Source organism: Euprymna scolopes, chromosome 41 (assembly GCF_053919585.1).
Source record: "Euprymna scolopes isolate OS-2025 chromosome 41, ASM5391958v1, whole genome shotgun sequence".
Classification (NCBI taxonomy): Eukaryota; Metazoa; Mollusca; class Cephalopoda; order Sepiida; family Sepiolidae; genus Euprymna; species Euprymna scolopes.
In genome coordinates this window covers 14,508,279-14,516,553 of record NC_136522.1, presented here as the reverse complement: position 1 = coordinate 14,516,553, position 8,275 = coordinate 14,508,279, and the positions used below count along the sequence as shown (strand labels likewise).

The window sequence follows — 8,275 nt, the reverse complement described above, 5'->3', positions numbered from 1 at the left end:
ACTATAACCTTTCCACTCACTGGGAGCCAAGACAACGACGAAATGATTTACAAAAAAAAAAAAAAAAATCTGCTTGACTCACGCGACACATATTGTTTAATGAAATGAATTATTACACCAACAAATGCAATATTGTTTTTTTATTCATGGACTAGCAGTAGGTGGGGTGGGGCGTAAAATACGCTTAAATATGACATTTTAATTCGTCCAGATTTCGTATATATCATTATAGTCGTATTTTCAAATGTAAAAAAATAAGCATTTGGGTGCCATCAGCTAGAATCGAAATCGAAACTGTCGCATACAAAGCTGGTAACGTTAACACTGTACCAACGTAATACGTATATGTATGGATAAAAAAATTAAAGAAAATTAAAAATATTTTCTTTCGATTTTGACTTTTTTCACCTCTTAAAAACTATTTTAACCGGCTAAAGAGCCATAAAAAGAACGGTCCGTAAAAATTCCAATCATTTGAGGCCCCTTTTCGTTTCGGTCGAGATAGAGTTTGAAAATTTGAAGACAGACAGACAAACACATAGCATTTTATATACTAGATTATTCCGCTGTTTCATGCAAAATAGTGACTGTCATTCCAACAGTGCTCCATTTGTTTATTTGCAAAGAACTTTACATTACACTAGAATCATAGATAGATAGATAGCGATATCAATTACTAAGACTGCTCAGCCCGAGAACAGCTTATATATATATATATATATATATATATATATATATATATATTATAATACTAAAACTCTGTCGTTCTTGGTTGTTTGCTTGCGCACTATCCTCCTCCTCCTACTACTACTACTACTATACCTTTTCTTCTTGCTACTACTATTACTTCTCTTCTTTACAACTACTACTACTACTCCTCTTCCTCCTCTTACTACCATGATTGCTTTATTATCTCCTACAAAGTGCATAGAAAGTGATCCGCTGCGAACAGGATTCGAACCTGGGCGGGTATTTCCCATTGAATTTCAATTCCAACGCCTTAACCACTCGGCCATCACAGCTACTCCTCAAAATCACAGGAAGTATTACATTATTGTTTTATTATCGTCTACAAAGTGTATAAAAACTGATCCGCTACGAAAAGGTTCTAACCTGTGCGCGCATTGGATTTCAAGTCCAACGCGTTAACCACTCGGCCATCGCAGCTTCTCCTCCGAATCACAGGAAATATTACATTATTGTTTTATATAAGTGGTGCCCACGAGTTAAAATTAGTAATAAGGACAACAACTAATTAATTCTATCCACACACACACACACACACACACACACACACACACACACACACACACACACACACACACACACACACACACTAGATTTCATTAACAACAGACTACGAATATGGAGAAATAACGGAATATATATTTTCATGTCCAGACAGTATACAAAATCGATTTCGGAATCAAGTGGACGATGATCTCTTAATTCCTCGATCATCTTCTTTCTTAGAACTGTCATCTGTGAAGCATAATACCGTTGGCCTGCTTCTCGGATGATTATAACATGGTCGTTTTCAAGTCCAATGTAAATAAGTTATTGTTGAGCAGTCCTCTTAAATAATCAAGCCCTACACAAGTTCCACCATTACTGATCATGTTGTCTCAACATCTACCTAAAACTTATTCACCCTTATCCTCGAGTGACCTCCGGGCCTTGATAAATGGTAATCCTCAAGTAAAAAAATTAAAATTAAAAAATAAAATCCCTAACTCATAGAATTAAAATTGAAAATCTATCTGTATTCGACCCTTATTTTCGTGACAAATACACAACATAAGTACAAACGGCATAATTCACGTTGAAACACACACACACCGGTTCCCGTTAGATCACCGAAGTTAAGCAACATAGAGAATGGTCAGAACTAAAATGGGTGACTATGTTAGAATTCCAATACACAGTGCATAAAAAATGATCCGCTACGAACAGGATTCGAACCTGTGCGGGTATTGCCCATCTATATCTATCTATCCATATATAATACTAAAACTCTGTCGTTCTTGGTTGTTTGCTTGTTTGCTTGCGCACTATCCTCCTCCTACTACTACTATGCCTCCTCTACTACTACTATTACTTCTTCTCTTTACAACTACTACTACGCCTCCTCTTCCTTCTTACTACTACTACTACTACTACTACTACTACTACTACGCCTCCTCTTCCTTATCCTACTATTACTACTACTGGTTGACATGTATTTTCCCTACTACTACTCTACTACTTCTCCTACTACTAATACTACTACTACTACTACTACTACTACTACTACTAATGAAGAAGAAGAAAATTGAAATAATGTATTTCCCCTCAGATCATTCCTAAACGCAAAGTTACAAGACCACAAGTGGCCGATAAAAATCCAAGCTGTGATGCAGGACCACTTATAATTCAATGGCTGTAATTTTTTTTTTCAAAAATAATTAATTATAATAAACAGAACAACGACTCATAGAAATCTATAAATATATTTTTTTCATTTTAATATACTTTCATAGAAATTTTTCTGTTATGTCACAAAAACTATTTTCTTTACGTCACAACTGTCATGCTCATACATTAATTCCATAGCTAATATAACATACTGACTCCTTAGGGGATGTTTTGCAACTATTCTGTATTACAACTATACTGTCGCAATTTTATCACAAATAAATCAATTTTGACCGGTTGACAACGTATTTTTTTTTTTTTACTGTGTACGTTTTCAGCGGCCTAATTTTGTTTTTGCGTTTTAAATTATCCAAATACACAATTGTTAATACTTTCTGCATTTTTTTTACATCGTTCATTTTCGTATTACGTTTAAGTTATTTTAACGCAATTTTCTTACAAATAAATCTACTATTTTACAATGTATTGTTTTACTGTGTACGTTTTCAGCGACCCCAACAATTCATAAATGGCAGTTTTAACTACAGATTTTTTTTTTAATTAAATATGCTTTTTGAGTATAAGCCTGGAATCATGTTAAAAATAATATATCGATAGTTTAGCCATATAACAAATATTTGTTTTTATAAATTTGTTAAACAAAAACATTATATATATATATATATATATATATATATATATATATAATTGGCCAACAACCAGCAGTCGTATCAATCACGTTTATTGGATTTATTAAATGTCGCTATAATTTCTCAACACTGAGTGACCCAACGGGTTACGGGTTGTCTAGTATATATATATATATATATATATATATATATATATATATATATATGTGTGTGTGCGTGTGTGTGTATCTAGTCGCATTAATGTGCTGTGATACAGCGAAACAGTACTGCGCGGATGACTCTAATGCTCCCTATCTTAGGGGAGCATGTTGGGAAGTGATATACAAACTGCCATTATTTTTTTCTGCACGGGCATCACCACATTATCAAGGCCAAGAGGCCACTCAAGGATCAGGGTCAAAGAGTGTACAGTAGAAATTGGAAAATATAGTAATCATAAGTAACGAAAATTTGGTAAATTTGTTAACTTATATGGAACGGCTCATCAAGAACTTATTTACGTTAGACTTGAAGACAACCACATTGTACTCAACCGGAAAGCAGGAAAACGGAAGACAATTCCACAGGCGTGCAGTTCTAAGAAAGCGTATTAAGAAATGCTATTTGTGTAAACAAAATGAGCTTAAGAGTTTAGACAATGTCAAAATATTGTTAATTCTCTATTCGGCATAGCGGCGGCCAAATGGCGTAACAGTTAGAATCGCCGACTGTCATTAGAGCGGTCGAGCTTTCGATTTAACTTGGCGGTTGTTTATTGGCCTATTTTTCGCTTTGATCTGAAGTTATATTATGCCCTCATCGCTGCTAACTTTCCTCATCTTTGGGTTTTAAGGTAATTTTGTTTTCCTTTTTGGCGGTGACTACCTTATTCATCTATTTTATTGTTAAGTTCTTTTTATTTGTTTATATATTTTATTCGTCGCTTTTTTTATCCGTTCATTTGCTTTACCTGTAGGAAACCAATCTATACAACCATTATACAAAAGACATAGACACACACATACACGCATACACACACATATATTATATATATGAACATTTATATATGTGTGTGTGTATTCATATACATTATAAGCTTATATAATTGTATAACTGTATGTATTATATAATTATATAATTGTATGCATATTCATATACATTATAAGCTTATATAATTGTATAACTGTATGTATATATAATAATATATAAGTATAACTGTATATATATAATATTATATAAGCTTATATAATTGTATAACTGTATGTATATATAATAATATATAAGTATAACTGTATATATATAATAATATATAAGCTTATATAATTGTATAACTGTATGTATATATATAATATATAAGTATAACTGTATATATATACTATTATATAAGCTTATATAATTGTATAACTGTATGTATATATAATAATATATAAGTATAACTGTATATATATAATAATATATAAGCTTATATAATTGTATAACTGTATCTATATATAATAATATATAAGTATAACTGTATATATAATAATATATAAGCTTATATAATTGTATAACTGTATGTATATATAATAATATATAAGCATAACTGTATATATATATAATAATATATAAGCTTATATAATTGCATAACTGTACGTATTATATAATTATATAATTGTATATATATTCATATACATTATAAGCTTATATAATTGTATAACGGCATAATACAGACCAAAAAGCATAATTTAAAAAATAAAAAATGAAAATAAAGGTTAGCTAACCAGGTTTCGTTCCTCACTTATCAAAGCTAAATCGAGGAAAATACGATTTAAAACAAACAAAAAAAGTCATGAATATGGTGGGGGTAGGAAAAAAAAAGCAAAAATAAACGGGGGAAAATTACATAGAGACTAAATTAAGTCCTAGAAGATTTTCTTTTTGCTTGCAAAGAGAAGGTCTCAAAGACTTAATAAAAAGAGTCTCTAAAATTTTCAAATGATAGGGCGAGTGCGACTTATTAAGAATCGTAAACATGTCAGCACTGAAATTCGTGGCACACGCATGGTTATTTATAAGATGGTCGCAAATGGCAGAACCATACGTATTACCCAGAGACATACTAAAGATGAAGGTTTCCTTCGAAATATATTCATGAATTTCAATGTAAATGTCTGTTTATTTTGTAATGATGCGTTGTTTTGACTTAAAACGTATATAATACGTATTTTATTTTATTCAAACTTACCCAGCGCTTATATATATATATATATATATATATATATATATATATATATATATATATATATATATATATATATATTATTTTATTTTATCGACAATTCCTTTCTGTTGCAACTTTAGAATATAATTGTCTATAATACCAACTCTATTATAATCTCAGCTCAACGGATTGAAAAACTTGTTGGGAATAGTTGTAAGCGTCTTGAGGAGTGACTGGATGGGAGATTTACAGTTCTATGGACGAGAGGTAATTGTCCATCCTTTCACAAAACAGCTGTAAGAGCTTAACGCCAAAATAAGTGAGTTTCTATTCATGTAGGTTGTGATTTTATTCAATTTACGTATATATGTATATATATATATATATATATATATATATATATATATATATATATATATAGTAATTTATAAAATAAATATGGCAATTAAGCTACACTGAATATTCCGCGTTTCATCCACTCTAGGACTCTTCAGGCTTATGTACGAATTCTGTGGTTGTTTATCGTTTTTATATGCTCCTCTTCTATTGAGATTTTAGTTAGCCAATCAGCTTTCTAGTATCCACCGCGCCCTTTCTATCAGCCAATGGGCATGCATTTTATCGGACAAAGGATCTGTTTTAAAACTAGGTTACTGTTTTTTTATTGTTAGTTTATATATGTATATATATATATGTGTACATACATATATGCACATATATATATATATATATATACATATATATACATACATATATGTGTGATCGTTTATGTATATTAATGTTTATTTAATTTATATATTTGTTTATTTTCTATTGTTTTTGTTAGTTTTAAAACTATTTTGCATCGCTATCCTAGAGTAAATTTTATCTTGTGAACACAGTTATTTGCTATTTCTCTTCTACAGTTTAATAGATGTTGGGGTTCTTTAAAGTACAGGATAGCAAATTTTTCATGAAGGCATAATCTACATGGGTCGTCTAGGTGGTAGCTTCTCTTTGAGTTTCCAGTATTTATTCACTAGTGTTGTTTTTATACGGTAGCTCTACCTACGTATTGAGCACTTTTGAAGTAAATACTTAGTTTACGCATAAATCTATACTTTGGTATATTAATTTTATGTGAGTAAATTAAGTAGTTATATATATATATATATATATATATATATATATATATATATATATATATTAAAAGAAAGAAGGTTTCCGTTAAAAGACACCCGGGGATATGAAAGAGGCTGTGACAAGGATCATTGACAGGCTAACTCAAACGTACTACCATAGGGTCTTTGAGTAGTGTTTGGCACGGTGCAACCAGTGCATTGCAACTGTGGGAGATTACTTCAAAGAGGATTAGAGTTTGACGTATGTTCTATCACTAAAAGTGTCCATACGACAAAAGTCTGGAAACTTATTGAATATATTTAAAAAATAGATGAAATGATAGATAGATAGAATAATAGATGGATAGAATGATAGATTGATAGAATTATAGATGGATAGAAGGACAGATTGATAGAATTATAGATGGATAGAATGATAGAGGATAGAATGATAGATAGAAAGATAGAATGATAGATAGATAGAATGATAGAGAGTTAGCATGATAGATAAACAGATATAATGATAGATGCATAGAATGATAGATAGATAGAATGTTAGATGGATAGAATGATAGATGGATAGGATTATAGATATATAGAATGACATATATATATATATATATAGAATGATAGATTGATAGAATGATAGATGGACAGAATGATAGATGAATAGAATGATAGATGGATAGAATGATAGATGGAATAGAATCATAGATGGACAGAATGATAGATGGATAGAATGATAGATCGAAAGATAGAATGATAGATAGAATGATAGATGGGTTGAATGATAGATTGATAGAATGATAGATATATAGATTGATAGATAGATATAATGATAGAATGAGAGATAGATAGAATGATAGATAGAATAATAGATTTATAGAATGATAGATGGATAGAATGATAGATTGATAGAATGATAGATTGAATGATAGATAGATAGATAGATAGAATGATAGATTGATAGAATGATAGATGGATAGAATGATAGATGGATAGAATGATAGATAGATAGATAGAATGATATAATGATAGATAGATAGAATGATAGATAGAGGCCGGAAACGTTAATATCTTCTTTTTTTTTTTTTTTTTCATCGACGAGACTTTAGCGGCACATTTAAATAATATTTCGATTTCAATTCGAAAATAATTTTCCAGTTTGCGAAACGCGAAATTAAAAACAAAACAAAACAACAACAAAAAAAAAAAAACTGAGAACGTTTTCCAGTCTCTGCAACCAACGATAGCGAACTCATTTCAAGAATTATACGGAGACGCCACGATTCGAATATAAAAATAAACCGGAATAAATAAATATCGAAGAGGGAAGATTATTTCTCGCGGAGAAGTGGCATGGAATTTAAATGGTTGAAGATGATAGACGATGGCTGAAAGAAATTTTAAACGCGAAAAATGGTGGCGGGCGGCTATTTCGGAGAAGTGGTATAAAAATACGAGCTGTCTTCAATAAGTTTCCCGACTTTTTACGTAAGAACACTTTGATTACTAGTACGGTAAAATTATTTATTACAAGAAATGCAAGTCCATAACAATCAAACAAGACACTCGGATGTAAGCGTAACATACAAAATAACTCTAGTCTCCTTCGAAGTAATCTCCTCCGGCTGCAATGTACCGTTCCATCAATTTCAGAAAGACCCCACGGAAGTCCTCTTGTGTCGGAGTGTGTCACAGCCTCTTTCATCTCCATAATTGTTTCATATCGACAGCCTCTAAGGTGTTCCTTGAGCTTAGGGAATGACCAAATAACCCAATTACAGGAGACTAAACCAGACCTATTATTCCTAAGCGAAACTGGCATTGGATCAACTATTTTCCTAGATGAGTTCGTAGTTAAAGGATACTCTAACTTAACTTTCAAATCTGACCCCCAAGATCGCCATGAGCATAGAATATGTGCCTACATTAAAGATGGTATTCCATGT

General features: G+C 31.1%; 1 non-coding gene across 1 annotated transcript; it reads right to left on the bottom strand.

Annotated features, from left to right (window-relative positions):
• Positions 1 to 940: 940 nt before the first annotated feature.
• On the bottom strand, positions 941 to 1,022 carry Trnas-uga (transfer RNA serine (anticodon UGA)). The gene has a single exon. It is a non-coding gene; the product is annotated as a tRNA-Ser (tRNA).
• Between the last annotated feature and the right edge of the window lie 7,253 nt (positions 1,023 to 8,275).